Source organism: Dermacentor albipictus, chromosome 8 (genome assembly GCF_038994185.2).
Source record: "Dermacentor albipictus isolate Rhodes 1998 colony chromosome 8, USDA_Dalb.pri_finalv2, whole genome shotgun sequence".
Lineage (NCBI taxonomy): Eukaryota > Metazoa > Arthropoda > Arachnida > Ixodida > Ixodidae > Dermacentor > Dermacentor albipictus.
The window spans coordinates 89,332,540-89,358,000 of record NC_091828.1 but is presented as its reverse complement, the minus strand read 5'-3'; the positions used below and the strand labels follow the sequence as shown (position 1 = coordinate 89,358,000).

The 25,461-nt window shown below is 45.5% G+C and overlaps 1 long non-coding RNA gene across 1 annotated transcript in view; it reads left to right on the top strand.

The window, feature by feature from the left end:
• Window positions 1-13,579: 13,579 nt before the first annotated feature.
• LOC135918236 (uncharacterized) overlaps window positions 13,580-25,461 on the top strand; it is a 90,311-nt gene continuing 78,429 nt past the window's right edge. Inside the window, exons 1-2 of the long non-coding RNA XR_011507738.1 lie at window positions 13,580-13,654; window positions 15,155-15,291. This is a non-coding gene — a long non-coding RNA (uncharacterized lncRNA). The remainder of the gene's footprint in view (window positions 13,655-15,154; window positions 15,292-25,461) is intronic.

Here is a 25,461-nt window from a genome sequence, read left to right as displayed (position 1 = left end):
CGTTATAGTTCTGTTTTCTGAAAAATTTCAAGTTTGGCCAAATTTTAATAAAAAATTGAGGATCTCAATAAAAAATTCGAAACCAACACTTAGGTTTTTCTTTTATACGCAACAAATCTAGTCAAATTTACAGGAGCGGTTGCCGAGAAAAAAGAATAATCTTTTTACATGTATTTAGATTGGAGCACCTCAGCTAAAGCTTCCTCCTTTTCATAGAGTAAAAGTGCGAGGGGAGAGATCTTTCGCCATAGCCGCGAATATAGTTAATAAGCAAAGAAAACAAGCATTATAGGAAAGTTGAAGAGCTTTCGCCTCCTTATTGAGTCCACACAAAAATTCTCATGATGGATGACCTCCAGCCACTGATGAAACTCGTAACATAGCTCTAATGCCTGTCCTCTGATTCGAACAAGTCGCACCCAACTTATCCTATGGGCTCTTTTTCAAAGCGTGATGTACATTAGGCGTTTTAGAAGGAGGTCCTTAAATCCATTCAAAAGAGAATTGTCTTGAGCTGGTTGCACTGATGCATTGAATGCGGCACGCTTGCGTTGCTTTTAGAAAATATGTGTGAATGTCCCGAAGCTGCGCGTTTAATAATACATTTGTGCATCACTCTGTCTTTGCCCAAACTCTACTGACGATCAACCGCCGATTGACGCGTGCTACTCCTGCATCTGCTGTTTGACAAGCGAATTGTATTACAAATATAAAGAAACATCTGTAGTATGTTCGCGAGTATTTAGTATTGATAGCTTGCTCGCAATGTTACAGATCTGAATCAGGCTTTAGTTGTCTTATTTGTTGTATATCGCAAGAAAACCAGATATGAAAAAAGACTACAAACATTTTCAGTATAATTTGTTAGATATTTATCGGCTAATTAGCACAAGAAGAGCTTTGCTGAAAATTGACTAGGTAAAGCAAGTTATTTAGTTTAGCAAGCATACCTTTGTATGGAATAAAAAAGGAAGTTTTTTTTACTGGTATGCAAAACATGTAGGTCTGCTGCTCTTGATAATGTTTTTCTTATTCACAAATAACTGTAGCGGTAAAACTGCTGACGTACAGGTATGTTGTGGACTGCAAACAAGCATGGCCACTGTGCCTATCTTACGTCTTTGAAAAACTGTAGGAAATTGTCTTACGTATGGATGATCGCCGTGCCGAATGCGCCCATTTGTACTGACTAATTAGATACTCAACTGTACATTGTTGTTTTGTATTTCGAATGCCTTGCTTTGCGATACGTTGCTAATGAAAACAGTGAATAAGAAACATTTTGCTGCCTACTTATGTTTTGCCGATACAGAAATACAGGTGCGTGGCATGCCGGCAAGCCCGTCTTGCAGAGAAAAAGATAAGTTTTCATACAGATGCGTTACACATGTTGGGAGGAGGAGGAGGAATGAACGTTTATTGTAAGAAACAGCGAGAAAGTGGCCTTTCTTCGCTCTAGGTGGGCGGCGCTCTTAGTCCAGGAAGCCGCTGGCTAATGCTGCAGCCCGGGCCCGGTCCACCACACTTCGCTGATCTTCCAGGCTCTGTGCCTTTAACATTGCCTCCCACGTTTCTTCGATCGCTTGTAGCGGTTCTGAGGCATCATCTTCCCTGTTTTTCTCGCGGTGCGGGCACACCAACACCATGTGTGGGAGCGTGTCTGGTACGTCACAATACCGGCATAGGTATGAAAATTTGGTGGGGTGCATCCGGTGCATGATAATTCCATGTACATACGTATTTGTTTGTAGTCTGCGGAGGGCGGTGGCTTCTTCCATGCTTAATGTTGGATGAGCTGGAGGATATTGTCTTCTTTCCAGTCGGTAATGTTGCAATATTACGGCGTAGTTGATGGGAATGTCCTCCACCCTCGTCGCTTTCCGGAGACCGTGCGGCAGGAAATCCCGGCTGGTATGCTCTCGGGAAACAGCATGTGCTGCTTCGTTTCCTGCCAGGTGTTCGTGGCCTGGGGTCCATGCGACGTAGGTGTCGGGTAGTTCTTGGCGTCTTGTTATTTATTTTATAATCTTCACTGCTGCGGCAGAAATTCGGCCTTTTCGTAGGTTTCTACATGCCGTTTGCGAGTCGCTCAAGATGATTGCTTTGTCTTTGCACGTGGCGAATTAGAAAAAAATTTGAAGCCGAAGCGGGTAGAAAAGTAAATGTGAAAGAGGAAGACAATCTGAAAAATTAAATGCATGTGGTGTTGGTTTCCGTTGGCGCCTGCATAGAAATTGGTGTGCATAGCAGACGACAAGCGGGATGGCGTTTCACCCTCGCGCATCAACAAAGCCATTGCCATAGAAGCAGGCTTCATTTTTTTTCTTTGTGTATTTTCCTCTCGGAGTTTGGTCTACCCAGCACCAGGGCAGAAAATGGTGTTCGTGACGGAATTGGCCTTTTCGTGGGGGCATACCAGTTCGCCTAGCTGTGTTTTAGGTCGCCATGAGCTGTACAGACTGCGACGCCGTCAGAGCGTGGAAAGAACATACCCATCGTAACCATGTCTACATGATTACATTCACAGATATTGCACATGTGCAAATAATAAACATACGGAAAGGCGTTGGAACTACTTTTGACAGAGGACTCTGTCCACCTCTTTGTGATGATCTCGTATTGCACATCAATATTTCAGCAAAATAGCAGAACTGGGGCCAGGATCGTGAATGGAGCCAACTTCATAGGAATTGTTCACGGCTAGGCACCTTGAAAACCCCCACAATTAGCATCGCAATTTCCTCGGTTTCCATTGAGTAAATACTATTAGCCATTTTCTGTATAAAAGCGCCAGTACAAGCACGTCGAAGAAGTTCTTGAGCTATCAGCGTTTCTTTATTCAGGCATCGAATAGTGGGCATCTCATAGAAACAAGGAGTATTTCGGGCGGAAAAATGCAAGCTTTTGCCGCGTTATGGCAAAGTCACCGAGTGCTTCCACTTTGATAACGCACGACGTTAGCTCGCCTACCTACCATCCCTACGTGAACATGATAGAGGAGGAGACACTTCATCAAAAGAAGTGCGCAAATCGGATGCACTAATGAAACTGCTCTGCGCGAAGGGTTCAAGAACCAGCAAGGCAAAGTGGCGCATCAAAAGCAACACACCGCATTGTTCAGTCTGAACTCGCCTCCCTCTTGCAGAGAAATCTAAGACGATTTCTCTTACTCAGCAATAGAAGCGAGAGTGCGGCCCCGAGAAACTTCCGTTCGCGGGTCTCATCGGTCTACCGCACTGGAAAAGAAAGCGCATTGCTAAGTTCTTTCGCTGTGCAGAAATTATGTTCTTAAATTTTGAGACAAAAGACACGCTCATTACGCTTCAAGACTAATACATGACATTTCACGTTTTCGTCTATTCAAACCGAAAAGTTAATTGTCTCTCACAAAGCTTAGCTGAAAACAGCTGCCATTGCCGTGGGCGAATACTTCCGCAGATCAAACGCTTCTCAAGAAAAAAATAGAATGTGGAAATCTAGCGGCCAACCCTTTTGTCAGCGTTTTTTTTTTAGAAGCTTATTATCAACAAAAAATGATACATCTACGCCGCAGTTACTGATACCGTTTGTGAAGTCGACTCTCCTCGTCAGGCACGCCTACCTGCTAATCGCAACGCGGCTTCAAGCACTACTGGCAATTCGTCACTGCCACTTCTGCATTTGTGCTTTTGTGTTTTTGTGCCGTTCTAAATAAAAAAAACAATAACTTGTACTCAAGTACCTTTATTAAAGGGGCATATCTGCGCGCCTACCAAACAGACAAATTTGCAACCTCAAGCAACGTGTAATACAGGCGCATATTACCGCAATTTCTTGCACCAATGCAATAAAAGGCATATAGTAAACGTTAGTATACGTAAACGCAGCCTTTTTGTATTGTAATGTTTTGCACAAGCACGCAGTTTTGCAGCTCTTGACCCTCGCGCCATTGTGTGCGGGCGCACGAATATAGAACAACTGACTCTCGGGCCATCCGTCAAACTTCACCGCAATGCAGTAGCCTAATTCACCGAGCAGTACTTTCCAAAAATGTTATTTGAATAGGTCAGCCAAATTTCGAGAACTTTCATGGCAATGTCAGCAGGATACTCTCCTAAAAATATATAGGTATTTAAGGCACATAGCCGTAACTTCGACAAAGTGCCGTAGAAGCGTATGTTATCAGAAAATGTATCCCTTCGACGTAGGTAACGAAAAGTTCTTGAACTCCTTGCTGACCTTCTGCAATAACATTTTTTAAAGCGTTGCTCAATAAGTTAGGTTAGGTATGTGCAGGGACGTTCAGAGGATGGCCGAAGGAGCCATGTACATAATTCACCGGCATGCGCAGAAAGACGCGCTTGTGAAGACGTGCCACTCTCCATGCCTTCACAAAAGATCACAATAAAAATGTTCACAGAAATAGCCGGACGGGCTATTTCCAGGATTCTGGGACCTGACTCTGTCTAAAATTAATAAATACGCCGGTCTTAAGACAAGATGACATTTCATTGATGTGAAAGCGTCGCTGCGGCGACAGAAATCAGAATTTGCGCGATAGTCGATACAGTTATTCAGGGACAAAATTTACTAATCAGCTGTTTCCATTTCTTTAGGGAACATGCCATAGCATATTGAAGGCAGCCGGTACAGAAAGCATGCCAATTTGCCATAGCTTGTGCCTGACACGAGTTTCCAGAAATTGAAACGTCAGCATCTTCGTTAAGGGCAGAACGCTTCGTCGAAATTTCATATGAACTTACCAGCAGTGAGAATTGGACGAATTGAACGGATGGAGGAAGATGCAACCAAGTCACGTTTCTGTTGCCCATCCATTAGACTATTACTTCTCCGATACCTTTAAAAGCGTTCCCTTTGCACGCCAAGCTACAATCTGCTACCCAACCGGTCGCGTGCTACGTGACGCCTGCAGCCGAAAGGATGTTCTACATTCACCACTAAGGACGCGAGTGGAGGCTCTGGCTAACGCAACCATGGTTAGCTCTAGTCGACAGGTATAAACACCCAAGAAAGTGGACGAGTAAAGCGGTGCCACGGTAGTTAAATTAGATATAGCATTGCGCGCGTAGTGCCAAGACATGGGTTCACATCCATCCCACGGCCAGTTATATTTAACACGAAAGTGTTTTATTGTACGGTCTACGATTAACTTCGTGCAACGGCTGTGACGTCGGTGCGAACGGGTAAAACATTTGGAGACCGCTTAAGCTTCAACTTTTAGAGTGGAGCGCAATTGCATTCAGAGCTCCCTGACTGCTTTACAGCACTCCCAGCAACTGCCGCTTTCTTCTTTTATTGTGGTAGCAGTTATGTGGACACTACAGCCGCATTTATGCCGCCGCCTTCGACGTCGCTGTTGCCGCCGCCGCCGCAGTGAGGTTCTGTATGAGTGCAAGCTTGTGATTGTGAGCCGGGGAACGTAGGCGAACGCGGTTCAATCCGGCATATGTACCAACCATTTTTCCTTCGCAGTACCACCGCAAAGCCCTTTCTAACGCCACCGCACCAAGCGGACGATACGAAAGGGAAATATTATCCATTCATTGCCAAGAATTATGTGGTAGGGAAGCTGCCTTGTAGTACGAATTGCGTGCGCATACTGCCGGCGTACGTACGACTAAGCCGCCTATGTGTTTTGAAAAATGCGCATGCGGATGAGGACTCGGCGCTCAGATGCATCCGGTAAATTTATTTAATTAGTGCTAAATGTAGCCAGCGTTGTTACGGATCCAGCAGCGGAGCACTCAAACCTTTGCTTGCGCGAGTCAGCTGATGCGATAAAGCTTTCTTCTCCATTGACTGCTGTGGCGAAGTAACATCATAATTTTTTATGTCTAGCTAGAGAAATATGGAATGTCTTCAGGCCAACTTATACTTCCGAAACCATAGCGCAGCATGACCGGAGCCGTAGCTGCTAGATTTGCGAGGCAGGCTGCCACGCAAGCATTGCAACGGACCACGGCGTGCTCGCTGCGAAATGCTGTGAAAAATACATAAAGCTTAAAAAGCTTCTTTCGAGATTTCTTCACTTCATGGCGCTAGCTCCTTTACGAAAACTGTCCGCTTGAAGCGGCGGGAAAACTGAAACATACGAACTATAATACGGCCGCGCACGTGTGTGTCATCTGGTCGGGAGGCTGAAATATGCCACGTTTCGTCGCCAGGGCGGCGTGCAACGCACTCTTATCGACGCGCCACCTATCCAGCGCTGGTTCCCCACAGGCCATCTGCTTGGCTGACAACGCAGTTTCCGCAGATAGTTTCTTTTTCGCGTCTAATTGCCTGTGACGCCTCGTCGCCTACGAAGTTTAGCGTCGACATGCATCAGCTGAGCTTAGACACCGCCAAGCGCTTGGCTCCCGATGGCATCAACTAATGGGTCCTTCGTTGCCTTTCTGCGCCACCTAGCGGTGGCGCAGAAAGGCAACGATATCGGCGGGCGAATCTCTCTTTGGTCCAACGAGAGGCACGCCAATGTGAAGCAGAACTCCGCGTGTTTGTAGTGCAGGCTGTGGACTGTGGCACTCGTATTCCTGAAGCTCAGCGCCTCGCAACTCAACTGGCTGCCACAGACAGTCGTACCACAATGCTCGTGCCTTCACCCAAGCGACTCGGCAGCAGGACGCCGTACGCCAAGCAATCCTGCAACATGGACGCCGTCTCGCAAATCCTGCGCCTTTCGCTGCAGCGCACTGTAAGTTCAGGAAGCAAACATGCAAACATCACTTTCGTGTTCTACTGATTGCAATGAAATAATTATAAACCACATCTTTTTTGATACAACTTCATTTATATTTAATTGCTAATTGACTCAATATAAACAAGTGGTTTACCCTACCCTTTCCTTGTTGTCAGTGCGTGTTGGCTTTCTGCTTTTACACCTTTGACGAGCGGCTTGACAAATGCTCTATAATTCGAGGTCTTTCTTCTGCGGCCGCTTGAGATGAGAGAGCGTAAACTTTAATTTCAAATCAGCAAGATTTGAGTCCGGCGTCTTTTAGTGGGTCTGGGCACCCGCCGCGGACGCGGTTCCGAGACCTTGTCTCGAAGCGGCTTCCTCGGCTCGCTGAACGGCCCAGAGTTGTGCTGTCAGGTCAGAGCCGAGCAGTGCGGTCATCCAGCGTGACTGGAGGCTGGCGGTGGAAGAGACGGAGGGGTCGGCACTGCCCGACTTGTTTGTTAGGTCCCGACACTCCCATAGCATGTGATTTAGTGTGGCAACCTCGCCACACGATGTGCATCTGTTTGTAGTGTACATGTCTGGATACAAGGCGTGCATGAGTCTGGGGTTTCTGTAAGAGTCTGTTTGTAATTGTCTGAAGTGTACTGCTTGCGTCCTGTCTAACATAGCGTGAGGGAATGGGTATATGCGTCTTTGTAATTGGTAGTGTGCCGTGATGTCGTGAAAAGTGGTCATACGATCCTCCCATGCCCAGACGTATGCAGTACCCCGCGGGGGCTCTTCCTCCGATGCTGCTCGGTGAGTCAGGCCTCGAGCAACGCCGTGAGCCGCTTCGTTGGGGGTGCTCATTCCAGTGTGTGCCGGGATCCATAGCAAATGCCTTCGGTTATCAACGTCGGCCTCTCCCTGGTGTATGGGATGCCGGTGGAGTATCTGATACGCCTCTTGCGAGATGCGCCCATTTGCAAAATTGCGAATTGCCGTTTGCGAGTCACAGATCACGTATGTAGCTTTGGTTTGTGTGAGGGCCAGTGCTATGGCCGCTTCCTCTGCCGCTTCGGCATGTGCCGTGTTGAAGGTGACGCTCATGAGATGGTTGCCTCGGTGGCTAGTAACTGCTGCCACGAAACTCTTCCTGTCTCGATAGCGGGCTGCGTCGGTGAAGACCGCCTCCTTGTCGTTAGAGTAACCTTTGTTCATTTGTTGTGCCCTGGCTTTACGCATCCCCGTGTGGTGTTGGGGGTGCATGTTGCGAGGCAATGGGGGTACGTATAGTTGCTCGCGTATGGGTCTTGGAATGTCTACTTTGACGCCGTGTTGCGAGTGGTATGTGATGCCGAGATTTTCAAGCACGTGTCTGCCCGGGCGGGTCTTGGATAGGCGTTCAAGTTGGGACACTTGTTGCGCCTCCACGAGTTCTTCGAGCGTATTGTGTAGGCCTAGTTCTAAGAGCTTGGTGGTGCTGACTCCAGGCGCAAGTCCCAAAGCACGTTTGTACGCCTAGCGTATGAACGCGTTGAGCTTGTTTTTTTCCGCAACCGTCCAGTTGTGAAACGCTGCCGTGTTCTTTATCTGGGAAATGACGAAGGCTTGTATGAGTCGGATGACGCTGCCTTCGCGCATGCCCGCGTGTTTGTTGGTGATGCGTCGAATGAGCTGCATCGTGCTAGTGGCCTTTGCCGTTATCTTGCGAAGTGCTTCGCCATTGCCACCCTTATGAAATCAGGGGAAAAATCAGGCTCCTACCACTTCTGTTCTCTTTTACTCTGAATATTTTTTCCATCCAAAGCGCTAGAAATTCATAAGTTATATAAAATTCAGCTAGCCCAGATTTCTCCCATTCGTTCTTCACTTTTGACTGGCGCGGCGTGTAGGACTCAGCGCAAGGGCGCTTTGTTGATGTGGTAGGCGATGTGGCAAACCCATGCTGACGTAGCAACCCTTGTGCAAACCATGATGCGATGAAGTGCAACACATGCTGTCGCAGATCCAGAAGAGATCCAGAAGTGCCCAGTTGGACTCGAAGTGCCTGGATCGTCGGTACGAGAGTGAGTCATTTGGGTTGCGATTGACGCGTGTTTGCAGGAGAAGTCGGTGAACTAGCGTATCAGTGATGAGCGTGAATGTAGCCTGGGCATCCGAAGTGCCTCTACTATACCGGAACACCATCCTGAGGCCTCGTATAGGGCATCCTACGGCCTTCCTAGATCTCCACGCAGTGTGAACACTGTGACGTCGTTAGCGGGTTGCAAAAACATACCGATGGTAACCATGTGCAGATGAATTCCTTCACCGATATTGCGCACGGACAAACAATAAACATACGGGATGGCGCAGTAGTAGCGTTTCTTGGAACTAGTTTTGGTAGAGGGGGCTGTCTATTTCCTTGTGATAGCCTCGTATAATACATCAATAGTACAGGAAGCTAACGTACGCAAGTAACACATTGCGAATTCAGCCGCCCTCATGGCAATTGTTCATTGCTAGGTATACAGAACACCCCCTGTGGTCTGTGTGTCGTGTACACATTGTGACGTCGTCAGCATGTGGCAAAAAAGCAGCGATGATCTTTTTGTGTATATGAGTTAGTTCGCATATGTTTCGCACGTACAAATAATACACATACGGGAAGGCGTAATAGTAGCGTTCTTGAACAAAGTTTTCATAGAAGAGGCTCTCCAAGAATCTGGTATACTATATGAAGCGAGACGAAGGGAAAGTGGACCTGTCAATGGAATCAACTTCTAATGGAGCAGCCTCTCCATCTCTTATAGTCGCGCATACTAGAACACACAATATGACAAAAGTAATATGTCAGTGGAGCCACCTATGAGTATTTGTTCGCTGCTAGTTAGGCTGAACACCCATAACAATGGCCCGGGGTTTGCCTCAGCTTCGACTTAGTAAATTCTAACTTTCATTAGGTGTGTAAAGGCAGGAGTATAGTGTTGTCAATGCACTTCCCCTGCTGTGTGAGCTCTTTAAATCATTTTTTGTATGCTAGATATATCATAGAAAGGAGCAGTATTCCCGCCCCAAAATGCAAGCTGTTTCCGCTGTATAACAAAGTCGCAAGGTGCTTGCACTTCGGAAGCGCGCTGGCATAACTACCATTCTGCATGAACATTGTGGAGCAGGAGATATTTCATCAAAATAATTGCAGTTACGTCTGAAAGGCGAAGCACCGATTGCGATAGCAAATTACTAGATAGCTGTACAAAGTAAGGACAGTAGTTTTCTAGGTCGTAGAAATTTGTGAACATTCGCTTACTAACCAAATTACCAATGATGGAATATGTAAGCGTGACTCAAGGAGGACGTAGAAATAAACCGACATACAGGGACAGCACTGCCTTTCTGTCTGCTTGTTTCTACGTCCTTATTCAGTCGCGGTTAAACATTCCATCAGGGGTTCAAACCAACTAGCACGTCAACGCGTTTGTCCAAATTAGCCAGCACGGTGTCACGTACGTGCGCACAGGTAGACATGAGCCCATCCCGCTCGATGACTGCGGAAACTGTCTGAAAACGCCGGACTTGCGAATCACGACAACAGCCGTGAGCTAATTGACCTCCCTTCATATGTCGCTTCAACGTCAACGAAAAGTCGAAGTCACAACCCACGCGTAGCTATCGGCACTTCGCGCACTCTGCAAGCAACGCAGATCACTTTCAAGACACAAAAGCGCCTTCAACGTCTCTCTACACTCTAAAAATTTTCACACCCTTATGGGTGTAATGCGGGTGTATTCATCTTTTCACCCTTGTAAACACCCTTGAAACACCCTTTTTACGAAAAAGGGTGTTCAACAAGAAAACACCCTTGGAACACCCCAGTCTTTCTAATTTACACCCTAACTATAAGGGAGTAAGGGAAGAAGCTTACAGTATATGATGAATGAACATTGCCAGTTAAGGCGTTGATATTGGCTGTACATGAAACGCGCGCTACCTGCGCTTGAATCAGGTAGCTGGAATGATTAGATGGGGGCACCTAGGCAGCAGCGCACTGGCTCCGAACAGTGGTCAAAAATGAAGTTTCCCACGAATGTTGATATTGAACGGATGACACTAACGCGCAGACTTTGCATAGCCAGATATATGCAAAAGGCTTCATATGATAAATAGCAAAATATTTACAATGCTATCACTGAATACTTAAAGGTGTGCAACCAGTTAGACTGGGAATGGTTAGGAGTGAGGGCTAACGGTAAATAGCTCACCAACTTACGGTTCGTAGATGACATTGGCATACTCAGCAACACTGCAGACTATTTGCAACAAATGTTTGAGGAACATGTCGAAGAAAGTGTAAGTCTGACTGAGAGTTTGTATGCAGAAGAGAAAAGTAATGTTCCGCAGCGTGGCGAGAGAACGAATGTCATGGTCGGCAGTCAGCCTCTAGAACCTGCGCATAAATACGTTTATTGAGCTTAATTACTCGCAGGGGCCTCTGATCAAGGAAATTAACAAAAATAAAACATTAGCTGGAGAGCTTACGGCAGGCATTACTAAATCATGACCAGGGAGCTTACTGCTAACCATTGCTTTCTACCGTTACTAACGTATGGGGCCGAAACTTGGAAGTTACCAAAGAAGCTTGGGAAGACGTTGAGGACCGCGCAACGAACGATGGAATGAAAATTATTAGGCATGATGATAATAGACTGGAAGACAGCGATGTGGATTAGAGAGCGAACGGGAATAGCTGATATACTGGTTGACATTATGAGGAAGAAGTCGTGCTGGGCAGACATTGCAATGCGTAAGGGAGAGAACTGCTGGTCTATTTGAGTTGCAAAATGGGTGCTAAGGGAAGGAAAGCACAGTCGAGGACGGCAGAGAATAATGTGGACGTGATGGAATCGCGAAACTTGAAAACACGTGGAACCAGTTAGCACAAGAAAGGGGTATTGGCGATCGCTGGAGAAGCTTTCGTCCTGCGATGGACGTCAAAATAAGCTGATGATGATGTGACGACATCCATGCTAGCTTCGCGGCATGTCTTTCATGTTATGTCATGCATGCGTGTCATGCACGTTCTGATAGCTCGATTTCCGTCGATTGCGGGGGGGGGGGGGGGGGGGGCTAGTAGCGGCGTAGCCAAGTGGGGCACACCGGGCACTTGTAACGCTCACTAAAAGTAAAATTTTTGCTGCTATGGCAATGGCCCCGCTCCTTCCCCCTCCACGGTCAATTGGGACCCCCCCCCCTCACACGAAAAAATTTTCTGGTTACGCCACTGTGGGGAGGGGGGTGTAAGATTGCTCTAGACCCCTCCCCCTGATTGTCAACGGAAACGGGGGACGGGAGGGCAGCTGCCGCCGGGCCGCAAACCTTAGGCAGCCCAATTAACGGCTGCATTTCCCTTTGGACGTGACTACTGCATTAATGCCATTACACTGTAGGATTCGTGGCGGTTCGAGGGCATGCGACAATAAAAAAAACACATACAGCAATCAGAAAGTCTTAGCTTGAGCAGATCTTTGGGAGCTGGGCAAGACTCTCACAAAAGAAAAAAAGCTTGGCACCCCTCTTACAGGCATTGTCAACTCTGGGTCCCACCGCTGACTGTACATTTCCGGTAAAAAAAATCACCCATGAACTCCTCTCGGATTTGTCTAAGTGTGCGTAAGCATTGTGACTCTACCTCATCTACACGCAGTCCATGTCGTTATCAATGTTATGAGACTTGATCCGACAAGTATAAGCGCCAGCGCTGCGGCGACACGGGCTGCTCTGGTCGGCAGCGCAAGCAAAGTACTGCATTTGGCGGGGCCAGGCGCGCTGGTTACGTTCCGTTCGTTTTGAGCCGTTATCGCTCTTTAGCCCTCCTCATCCGCGACGAACCATTATGAACCGTTCTCCGGCGGCGGCTGCTTGCGGCACGGCCGCGCGAACCGTATCTTGAAAGCGAACTGCATTGTGGACAGAGTGTGCCCACTGCTGAAAACTTCACGCGCTGTGTCCTCACCGTTTACTTCGCTTTGAAAACAGACGCGCGCACACCTATCTTGAAAGTGATCTGCGAAAAGCGCATAGTGCGGCATAAGCTGAAAGCTTCGTGAGCGCAGTGTTCTCGCCACTTCGGTCGCGTTGAAGCCTTGAAGCGAGAGCTAGCACGAAGGTGAATTCACTCGCTGCTGCGGGTTCTGTATTGAAAGATATCGTGCGGTACGGACTGACGGACGGATGGTTTTTCTTGTTGGGGAAGTATAGAAATGCTTACGTTATAAAAAAAATCGCAGGGTTCGCGAATTTCGCGATAAGAACCAACACCAACCTACTCCCCCACCCCCCGCTGAGCGATGCCGTCTTGATCGCCCCCTCCCAACCCCAGGAAAAGGGACACTACCTTTCTATCTCAGTTGAAGAAAGGATGATGAAGCGTTAACAACGACAATAACGGCATTTGCTAACGAGTTGTCTTATGGCCTCTGAGATTTGCGCGCGAAGTTGGCGCGCGCGAACCTGAGAGGCCATAATTGGCCGCTTAATAGCATAAAAAGACAAAGATAATGCCAAACGACACAACTAAAAATTCAAACAAAGAACTGATCTTAGCTATACTGTTTGGGGAAAAGAAATAAAAAATTAGACAGCCGCAACACACGCCACTAAAGCCACCACCGCCGGCATAACGCGGAACCAACTGTTGGCAACATTCATTCGCGCGTCATTGCTTCGTCCGCGTCGTCTCCGCAACAAGAGCCGCCATCTTCTCGCGCCTAACGTTTTGTATGGCTTTGTTCTCTGCAATCCGCGCACACAGCTCATCGGTGGTTGCACGTCTGCTCGGCGTCGCAATGCGGCCTGCGTCATTTTCTGGTGCTCGCGCAATCGGTGTGAAACATCTCGCATGTGAAATGTTTGATAGAAGTGCCTCACGTCCAAGTCAAGCCGCCGTACGGGTGTTTGGCTGTGCGCCCCGTTCTCGGAAGCGTCGACGGGTTTCCGGCATGCGGATTTCAGGTACGTGCAAATGCGTTTCGCCCTCCTATTGAGCTCCGGAGCAAAGCGTGCAATATTTCATGTGAAAGATGCAGTGCCCGTGATCATGGTGTGAATTTCGAGCGGCAAACGAGAACTTTGGCACTTAGAGCACACCGCGGCTGCTAAGTCAGCGTGGAAATTGTTTTAAGTTACCGTAATATGTTGCTGTCAGTCTAATCTGCGGCTTGTGGATAGCTAGCCCATTGGCGTTTGCTTGTGGCAGCGATAGGTGTATAAATGGAAGCGGTAATAATTTTCGAGAGCAGAGTTTTTTCGCTCGATGTTTGGTCGTGTTTATGGCGTTATGAAAGCTGGAAAACTAAATGGCTTGATCGTGCTTAGTTCCAACTCTAAGGGGCGTAACGTTGGCGCTGTATATGCTTGTTTTCGGTGTCACGAGTACCACTTTCATGCTTTTGTTGCATGAGAGTGGTAGCTGCTGCGTGCCGTCTGGGTAGAACACAATAAAAGCAATTTCCTCACTCATACGTATGCAATGTGACGTAACAAAATTTCCAGCGTTTTATTCGGAGCGTAAATATCCAGTATAGTTTAGTAAGAAACTCAAATTCTGTGTTAGCTTAGTAGGCGTGAAACAAGTGAAACTAGCATTCCTTTTTGAATTGTTCGCCCAAACTGCACCGCCCCCAGATGCGTCATCGGGTAATTGACAGTAGCTTCGCTACGTGAGTTGTTTTATGCGCCTATATTGCCCGGTTAAGTATCCTGTTCATTTATGCTGACGCTCGTTCATCTTGATTTTAAGCGGTTACTATCCCCGAGTACCGGACGATGCCAAACTTGTGAGGTGTAGCAAACGCGGGAAATTCAAAGTGGCGTGGCTGCAAGCCCCTCTTTTTACGTTTCTTGCATTCAAAGCCAACAGACACAGTATCACTGATTTATTTTCCATTTCTGCTGTACTTGATCAATCTAATGTGACAACTGCATCTGCTCTTTAATGTTCTCCATTTACTGTGTATTCAGCTTGGCTGCCACCTTCTCTTCAGAGGATGCCGCTGTGATAGCTCTTTCGTATAGCACATGCCTCTAGGCCCTTCTGTTTCAAGGGCTCCCGCGAGGCAGCAGTGCTCCAAGTAATTTTACCATTCTATATATTTTCTATTTTGCATCATTCTTCCACGATGGATTTTAATGTTAATAGTATTTGTCATTAATCATCGCCATAATGTTATAGCACGTAGATTTTACGCACTTCACATCGACAATTTTTAGGCCAGTTTACAGCCAAGTCACATCTTCCATAATACATCAACATTACCACTTGTCATGGCGCTCTTTGGCCAAACCTGGCCCTTGCGCCATAAAACACCACACATCATCATCATCAGCTTGGCTGCCAGAAAATGCTTGAATTTCTTTCAGTATCCAAGTGACGAAATATTTCACTGACGGCCGTGTGTGAAACACACAAGATGAGAAAACTGATAGCAAAATGATGAGATATTTCTTTTATAGCGTTTGGACTCTACTTTTGGTGAGGATGTCGATCGACCTTGGGCCTGGCGACAGCACACCCGACATCGCCAAAGTGCAGCCTATCAGTTGAGTGCCCCCGAATGGACCATCAACATTGGAAAATGAAGCAGAGCCAGGTAGGGGCAATTTTTACTTTGGAACAGAATACTGACAGCTGCCTCTTTTTTTAAGAACTAAATAACATATTTACAAACCAATCCTTTCTCTTTGTGCAGCCTACATAGAATTGTTCTTTGCTTGTTATACAGACCTTCAGAAAGCAGTTCTGAACCCTTTTTGCATGCACAAATAAATAAAGAGGAGTGCACTTTCTGAAGAAATTGATGCACTGAAATGTGCGTTCGACACACAGTGAGATGCAAAATAACCAACAACTTTAGAGCGGTAAAAAAAATTTGAAACATGTTCTAACATCATAGCCCGCCTTGGCATACGGATCTAAATATAACAGCAACGGAGGTGCATGCAGAGAAGTGTTTGTAAATGTTTGCAAGATATGTACATTGTCTAAGAAATTGTTTTTATTTACTTGGAGCTTCTTGGTGCCATGGCAGTGCAGTAAAAGCTCAAAATGATGCCCCTGCTCCTAATAAAGCACTTTTAGATTTTAAAATTAAATTATGGGCTTTTACATCCCAAAACCTAAAGTTTTGGTAACCTGGCTTCTTTAATGTACACCTGAATCTAAGTGCATAAGCGGTATTGCATTTTACCCTCATTGGAGGGCAGCTGCCATGGCCTAGATTGAAGCTGGGACCAGCATGACTGAGCAGCATGGCATCATAGTAAGTGGGGTATTACACCAGGTCAAAATGAGAAATACTGCTTAGAACTACCAACTTCTTGGCTCACAAGCACTTTGCACTAAGTTAAAGGAGGTTGTAGTACTGTCAGTAGCCGTTTATGTACCAATTTCTTTTTAACCTGACTCCATTATTAAAGTGCGAAGCTTCAATTAGTCAAAACCAGCCTAAATTACAGAACCATCTCAAAACACGCACCATGTATAGCTGGATTTGGACATGAAAATGGAGTCAATTCATGTCGCCGAAAATGGCGGTGGCAGTCACACTATTTCATGCATTTTGCCTAAAACATAGCCAATAATAATTAATCAATTTCTAAAATATTCTTTTCAAGAAGTTTTTTTCAAGCATGAAAGGAGGAACCAAATGGTGTTCAGGTGCACGAGCAGTTAGTTGCACGGCACTTCTTGCATGTGTTCACTGGCTTCTTTCTAGCTTGAAAGAAAAATTTGTTGCACCTATTGAGCAGTAGAAAGCTGGATTGGGAATTTTTCAGGATGCTCTACAATTTTCGCACTGACACTTTTGCTTTGAATATAATATTTGAGCAGTTAAGTAATCGCTACTAACTAATTAACTAATTAGAAGAAATGTAAGAATTGGTTTCACTTCCTCAAAACGATGGCAAACGACATTGCCTTGGTGCTGTCCAGCTACGTGGCACTTGTACATATTTAAAGCTTGCACATGTCATACAGACCACCTGATAATTACAAGGCATATATAGAAGTGGCTAAGTTGTGTGAGCCAGCCATATGTAGCAAATCATGAGAAACAGCCATGTTTCTTTCACTTAAGGGCGTGATAAGATTTACATGCTCGACACCTTGCATCAGTGTGTTCTAGGCCTGTTCGTAGTTTAGCTGCTACATAAACAATATTTCTCCACATGTAAGCTCATATGCATCTTTCAAGTATATTGCCCCGTGTGTCCAAAATAAACCATCCTCGCGCTTCCTTCATTATGTATACATCTGTTGCTGTGCTAAATTTTTAACACGCAACTGCACAAATTTTCATCTAGTTTACATATTTCCTCGTTGTTTGGTGGCTTTATTTCTGAACAAGTTGTTTTCGTTAAACCCTGTTGCACACAGCAGTACACAGCATTTCTGCCTAGAGTGGGAATTGTTTTTTTTTTCAGATTGACATAAATACACCTTGCCTGGGCAATGTAAGGCATTCTACATAACACGGCCCTGCAATAAGGTTACATATTGCATTCCAGCATCATACAGAACTGTTTACTTACCAGATTAGAATATGTATAAGTGTTGGAAGTAACAGAACTGGAAGAAGCCAGCAGATAATGAGGTCAAGGAAAGCATAGAGCAACATATTTTAAGTTTTTTATATGAAGTATAGAAATGATGAATTCTAGGTAAGTGAAAGTGGATTAAAAGATATCCACCTCTTGGTGGGGAACGGACCCATAACCTTCACATTACGCATGTGATATACTAACCACTGTGGTACTACGGCCGTGTTCGAGCGTCGACAATCTTAGGGGCCATTGTGGACGGTTGAATGCTGCCTCGGTGGCACAGTGGTTAGTGCATCGCATGCCTAATGCAAAGGCTGTAGGTTCGTTCTCCCCCCATGCCTGTTTTTTTTACCATTTTCATTTCCTTTTATCATTTCTACATTTAAATAGAAAATTACAAATAAGTTTCCACGTGCCTTCCCTGGTATCTTCCAGCTGTGATTCAGAAAATTTTTGATCCTCAGTATCCGTTCTTCTCGTTTGGAAGAACGGGAGCTTCATTTTAAAAATAATGAATTCACCTTGTTCAGCATGTCAATGTGGTCTCAAATCTTATCACAGCATGTGTATTACTAAGTGAAGTTTTTGTTAAGATGATATAGCATGGGACCTAATTAGTAGCCTTTGTGCACAGATATATGACTAGTCTAATAAATAGGAGGATTTTAAGAAGCACTTCTAACATGGTCTGAGCATGTGTTTAAAAAAACTAATCTAGCATGATTTCAGGCATAGCTGTTGCCCCTGAAAAATATTTGGATCATCTGCATTGGCATTGTTTTTAGAGAGCACCAATACTGCTTTGATAGAAGTAGCCTCGTGGAACATGAAGCATGGCTTCTTGCTTAGTCAAGGAAATATTATCTGCATATCTGACGTGCATGTGTCATATGCTCGAATGCTGTTTAAAGGCTGCTAATAAGAAAATTACTTCACTTGCCTTCCAGAGATTGCTTCAGTAGTCTATGCTACTCGATCATAAACAATTTACCAGAGTGAACTTTCATCACAGTTGGCTTTGCAATGTTTATGCAAAATACAATTGCCTACTAGACATGTGACTGCACTAAAACTTGGAATTAATGACCAGTAAGATTTATGGGACCAGCAAAACTTAGTTTATTACTCCAGAACAAAATGCGAGGCACTTCGGTTATTTCTGCCATAGAGTTTCTTACAGTAATTACTAGAGGGAACTCTGGCGCTGCAGTCGTACCACCATGGGAATGATGGGAAGCACATGGATTTGTCTGATATTCGTGCTTGTGAATTCAGACGTTCTTGTGGCTTCGTATATTATACGCTATATAAATCTTATTGTCGTAAATTTCAGCGCAGTCTATACTCTTCGAAGTGCAGAAGACGGCGCCAACACGCACAATTGCTAATAATTGCAACGATTGAGCTTGTCCAGGTAGCCAAATCGAAGGGCACCAAGCGTCTCAAGGCACTAGTATGCCCGCGATAAATTCATCAGGGCGTTGCACTCGCTTGTCGTTACATGCCTCCATTGCTTTATGGTTTCAATATCAGACTTCTGTTCTAGAGTTCCTGTGTTTGAATCTTGTCGTCGGACGATTTTAATGTTTATTTATTTATTACACAGTATATTGTTGAAAATGACTAGAATACAAAGTCACAAAGCTGTTTGAAGCCAAACAGACGAAGTTTAGGCAAATCCATGTACTTCCCATAATTTCCATGCTGGTACAGCCGTTCTTGTTTGATCTCCTGTGGACACTAACGTCAGAGTTCCCTCTAGTAATTATTGTATGAAACTCTGGTTTCTGCGCCTCGCTCGTGCAGAAGCGGCACCACACCTGCTGCGTAAACATGCACTACCTTTCGGCCGAGTGCAGGGAATGCTGTGAACTCGCCATGTACATAACCTGCACTAAGTAAAACAAATCACAACGTTCAGTTGCTACCACGTTGAACTGGTGGAATGAGTAGTGAAATGCAGTACCTCCTGAACTAGTTCAGAAAGTGCAGGTTAATCAAGTGGAGATTATATAGCAACAGAAGTTGAGTGATTCTGCATTACATTCACGAAATATACTTCATGATACTTTTCCATTTATTTCCTCAGTTATTAAGAATCCCTTTTGCATTGTTGGACAAAACTACAGAATGCCAACATATTTTCCAGCATTCACTGGTAGCAAACATGTCAAAACATGTTCTAGTATCTGGATTGCCGCTTTAGCTGTTAACCCCCAAGTTGATTCCGGAAAATGTATCAAATGTTTTACGTACTCAATTTTCGGTGTCATTTTCTTTCTAAAAATATATTACTTCATTGGTCTCTGGTTAGAAATAACACAAAAATAAGAGCTGCTCTTGAGGGCAGCTTTCCCTCAATCCTTCTGAACTAAACGTAACAGCGCAAACATATAAGACGAGCCACAAAAAGAAAGACACGACACACACTGGCGCTGACTAACAACTTCTTTTTTCCTTCCATCGTCGATGCATTTATATACCTAGGCCACATAATCGCGCAGGCGCACAGAATGCATTACTGACGTCAGCCAACTTATCATATACGCAAACGTATGAAATCAAATTCTGATTGGTGCAGGGACAACGATGTGTCACTGATGCAATTATTTCCTTGTCTTTTTATGTGATAGGCCTCTAAGGCAAGCCGCGCATGTTCATTCTTGCTTTTTCCAAGGATAATTGTCCGATCAAGTCGCGCCTCACAATTGCTGCAAGAGTTTATATGCGCAACCAGGTGCGCTCCTTTATCTACATTTTTGTTTACTTTTTGCGCATGTTCCCTGAGTCGCTCATTGACGCAACGCCCTGTCTGGCCAACGTATGTCTTCCCACAAGAGAGTGGAATGCCATAGACCACGCCGACAGCGCACGACACGTATGAGGCATCACGCCGGATTTGGCATCCTCCTCTGTTCTCTCTGCAGGTGCGGGAACATAGCTTTGAAAGCTTGTTTGGCGCAGAAATTGCCAAAGGTACGCCATGCCTGCAAGCAACTCTCTTGAGTTGATGACTCACCTTATGTATATAAGGGACCACCGCAGGCCTACGCGTTTCACGTTCGGCGGCCGGCCTTCTTGTGGTTTTATTTCTCTGGATCAGAGCTTCAACCACTGCAGTCAAGAGCGACATAGGGAACCCAGCTTCCAAAAGTCGGCTGATCTGATTGTCAAAACTTTCTTGCATAGTGTGTACACACGACCTCTTAAGTGACAATTCTATACATGACGACGCAATACCTCTTTTCACAATCTTCGAGTGCGCAGACCTGAAGGACAACAGGTCCTTTTTCGCACGGGGTTGATAGGTCCAACACACATGGCGTTCACAGAATTCAAGCTTCAGTTCCAAGAACTGCAATACACTGTTTTGTGGACTCTCGTGGGTAAACGTAAGACCTTGTCCATGTATCTTAAAATCTTCTAAAACATTATTGATCGTATCCTGGTAGGACGAGTCAAGCGATAAAAATACCAAAAAATCATCGACATATCTAAAAACTTTTAAAACTTTCCGCTCAATAAAAGCATGGTCTAAAGAATGATCCACACTAGACAAAAAAATATCCACAAGGACGGGAGCAACACATGATCCAATACAAATACCATTCCGTTGTAAATACGGTTGGTCATTAAAAACAATAAAAGTAGCTCTAAGGTAATATTCTAAAAGACTTAAAAAATTTCCCACTGAAAGTCCGACATGATTCTGGAACGAGATCGTACCACTATACTCAATACATTCATGTACCGAAGACAGGAGTTGACGCTGTGGAACTGAATAAAATAAATCTTCAACATCAACAGAAAAACCATAACCTACATCCTTATTCCCAAGCAAGAACTGCACCACGTCATTCGAATTCTTTGTTCGGAAAGGGTCTTTCACTATTAGAAACTTTAAGTTCTTTTGCAGGAATTGGCTCACATTCTTCTGCCAACAACCAGATTCACTAATAATGGTCCTAAATGGTGAATCTGCCTTGTGGGTCTTAGCCTTAAAAAATACCGATAGGCACCTGCCTCTGCTTTTCTCTATGCTTTTTGCAAGCGGCATCAATTCCAGTTTTTTACAAAAGTCAACAAACTTTGTTTTTATCCTAACTGCACTTTTCTTAATAGGAGCAAAGTTTTTTAGCACAGCCTGCAACGCTTTCTCGTTAAAGATGCCCTTCTCAACAACAACAAACGCACCTTCTTTATCTGCTTCCAAAAGGCACAGTTCGTTATCTTTTAAGAAAGATAACGTTCGTCGAACACAGACATCGGAACAGCGCGAAGGTCCTTTAGGTACTACCTTTTCCAAACGCTCGACACCTTCAAGAAGGCAGCGATCGCGGTCGTCTTGATTCACCTTAGAAGCAACATTTCTATTAATAGCTATGAGTTCATGAGCATGGACACTAGAAGGAACACAGAACTTAGGGCCTTTCACTAGCAAACGGTTAACGTCATCAGGTAGAACAGCGTTACCAAGCACCTTAACACTTTTTGTTTCATCTAGGGTAATTTTTGCACCAGATCTACACAAGCTCTTTACCATGCAATTTCAACTTGCTTCCGTGAGCTGAGCAGCAAGGCGAATATAAGAACGGTAATTCCTAAGAGCTATCCACTCGGGGTCATTAGCATGGCAAACAGACCAAAGCCAGTCCTTGAAAAGTCGGATTTGCCGCCACAGCTCCGAGCGTAGAAGTTTACACAGTCTCTTGACATGGCTCCATGATGGAGACACAGGACTGAACAAAGCACTCACATCTGTCGGCACAAGTCCTTTGCGTAGGGAGAACCCGTAAAGTCTTGCACGGCAAGTCGCAGTGATGATGTGGCTGATCAATGCATTGACGACATTAGAAGTTGAAGAACATGAAGACACACAAAAAGAGGGACCCACTGCACTAGAAAGGAATTTCAGCAACACTTCATTTGGGCCTAGTTGGTACATACTTCTGAACTAAACGTAACAGCGCAAACATATAAGACGAGCCACAAAAAGAAAGACACGACACACACTGGCGCTGACAAACAACTTCTTTTTTCCTTCCATCGTCGATGCATTTATATACCTAGGCCACATAATCGCGCAGGCGCACAGAATGCATTACTGACGTCAGCCATCTTATCATATACGCAAACGTATGAAATCAAATTCTGATTGGTGCAGGGACAACGATGTGTCACTGATGCAATTATTTCCTTGTCTTTTTATGTGATAGGCCTCTAAGGCAAGCCGCGCATGTTCATTCTTGCTTTTTCTTCAGTGTGCTGTTTCCACGGAGTTATAAGTACTGGTGCACCAAGGTGCGGGAGATCCTGTGTCTTTAGTGCAGCGCGCATTGTTATTGCGCTCTGCATCCTGCCGGCAGTGTACTATCACTGCAGAGGAAGATTACGAAAGCATGGCGTGTGTGCCTTGCTGCAATGGCGAAACCTTAAATTGTTTGCCTGAAAGGGCCGCACGTTATGCTACCACATGACGGACCAAAAGCGCAATATGAGGACGCCTCACAGATTCTGGCTCATACTGAACAAGGTAGTACCATAGCTAAGGCTAGGCAGCATTCACAACAGCTAGCCTGCCCATTAACTACATGGCTGTAGTGAACGCTAAAATACTTGCAGGGATAACACCCTTTTGGAAGGGTGTTGTCACATGCTACACCCATATTGAAAGGGTGGTTGTCTGTGTTACACCCCATATAGAAAGGGTGTTGTTTGCTTTACACCCATAGGTGACGTGACGTCATATTAACACCCCTTCTTTTGTGGGGTGTTAATGTGCACCCTTTGCTTGGGGTGTAGCAATACACCCAAAAAGGGTGTCACCCATGGGACAAGCCATTTACACCCTTAAGGGTGTTAAAATTTTTAGAGTGTAGGCACATGTATGCGCCTCCTGATTGGCTCGCGTGTGTGATGAACTGTCGTCAAGTGGGCGCGGGGGGGGGGGGGGGTTTAGGCGCCGCGCGGGACGACTGATTTACATCGGAACAAGTGGCGGCCGTGTGTTCGACTGTGCGCCCTGAGGTCACTGTCGTCAGGCACCTTAGGTGGCCTCCCGATAGGGAACTCTGTGGCCTGACGTCGCTGCCGCGAGGCGCGCGTGTTCACAGTCTGCTTGGCTGTGATGTGGCGTCGGCGGTGGCGGCAGTATCCTTTGCGGTATCGTGTGGGATGGATGCTTCGTTTCGCCAAACCAGTGTCTCTCAACACGCGACATCGGGCAGCCGCTGAACGCAAGCGGCGCTCAAGAGAGGCTGAGCTTAAACTTCGCATGCTTTAAGGCGGCGAGGCGCGTCCTACACCACATAGTCCAGGGGCGCGACTGGCCAACGCAAGAGGGGCAATGGCTTTGAACCGACTCGCTGCATCTCCGGGTACCAAGGAAAATGAAGCTCGGAAGCACCGCGACCGCCATTTTGCCGCGGCAAGCCAAGCAAGTACAAGGCAATCAATCGAAGTGGATGATGAGGATGGCCAACTACACCCCGACACCGCTATGCAAGACGCGTCTCCTCCTGATCCACAAACAGCTCTGCAACAGTTGGGCGCTGCGAAGCAGCCATCGTGGGTGTGGACCCACTAAAGCACATGGAATTCACCGGCCAAGAGTTGCAAGCCGACATCCTCCCAGAAGACGGCTTTGAAATGATGAACTCAGAAGACATTGAAACGATAGACAAAGGCATAAACGAAGTTTCAGGCATTTAATAAACAAACAAACATTCCCATAACAGTGTACGAGTTGTGTGCCTCCTTGGTGTTTCCGACGCAACCAATCGCCATTGGCAATGGTGTCAGACATCCGCCGTTTCACACTTTATTCTCGACAAAGTGACTTCCGTTTTTTTTTTGTGCGCACATAGATGCTCATAACGAATGACCTCCATCCAATGATCGAACTTGAAACGTAGCTCTAATAATACCTTTCCCATCCTTCAAACAAATTGCACGGTAACCTAGTCTATAGACTCTTTTAAAAGAAAGTACGGAAGAGACATTCGGCGTATTAGAAAGAGGCATTTAAAACCAATCCAAAGAGAATAGTCTTGAGCAGGTTAAAGTTATACATTGAACGCAGCCGATTTGCGTTGCACTTAGAATATGCCTCGATGTCCCGAAGCTACGCACTCAAAACAGCGCTGCGCATTATTCTTCCGATGCCCATCTTCTGCTGACCAAGCGGCGTTTGACACATGCTTCTCCTGGATTTAAAGTTTCTCAACAAAAAACTTAGCGCTGCTTGTTGTTATCTTGGAGCCATGCCATTTGTGTCTAGATGACGATAGGGTAAACGAACTGCATCAGAAATGTTAAGGAAAGTCTGCAACCTCCTCGCGAGGGACCCCGTATTGATACCTTGTTAGCAATGTTAGAGATATCAATGAAGCTCTATGGTCTTACGTGTTGTATGGCGAAACATTTGCTAATTTTGATAATTTGCTAGATATTTATCGGCATATTAGCACAAGGAGAGCTTTGCAGAAAATTGACTAGGTGTAGCATGTTGTTTGGAGTAGCCAGTATACCCGTTGTATGGAATTTTAATGGAAGCTTGTGTTAATAATATGCGAAATATATAGCTCTCCCACTCTTGGTAATGTTCACAGGAAACTGTTGCGGCAAAATTGCTTAGGTTGTGTTCTGCACACCAACCAAGCATGGCCTCTGTACAATGTTGTGTCTGAAAAACTGTACGAACTTGTCTTACGTATGTGTCATCACATACTGAATACGCCCATTTGTAGTGGCGCATTGCATTCTGCATGGAAGGACTTGCTGTGCATTGGGTTGCTGATACGGACAGTGAATAAACCATCCTTTTCTTTAAAGTTATGTTTTGCCGAAACGAAATTGACGCGTGGCATAGCATGCAGGCGCACGCATCTTGGAGAGAAAGAGATAAGTTTTCACACAAATGCGTCGCACATATGTAGTGAGTAATAAAAGAAAATTAGAAGCCGAAAGGCGTAGGGAACTAAATCTAAAAGGGGAAAACCAATATGAGGAAATAAATGCAAGCGGTGTTGGTTTCCGTTGGCGCCTACAGAGAAAGCGCGATTGCGTATACCCCTCGCGCATCAATAAAACCATTGCCCTGAAAACAGGCTTCATTTTTTTCTTTTTATTTCTTCCTCCCAATGTTTAGCCTACCCAGCACCAGGGTAGAAATTGGCGTTCGTGACGCAACTGCCGTTCACTGCCTGGACGTGTTC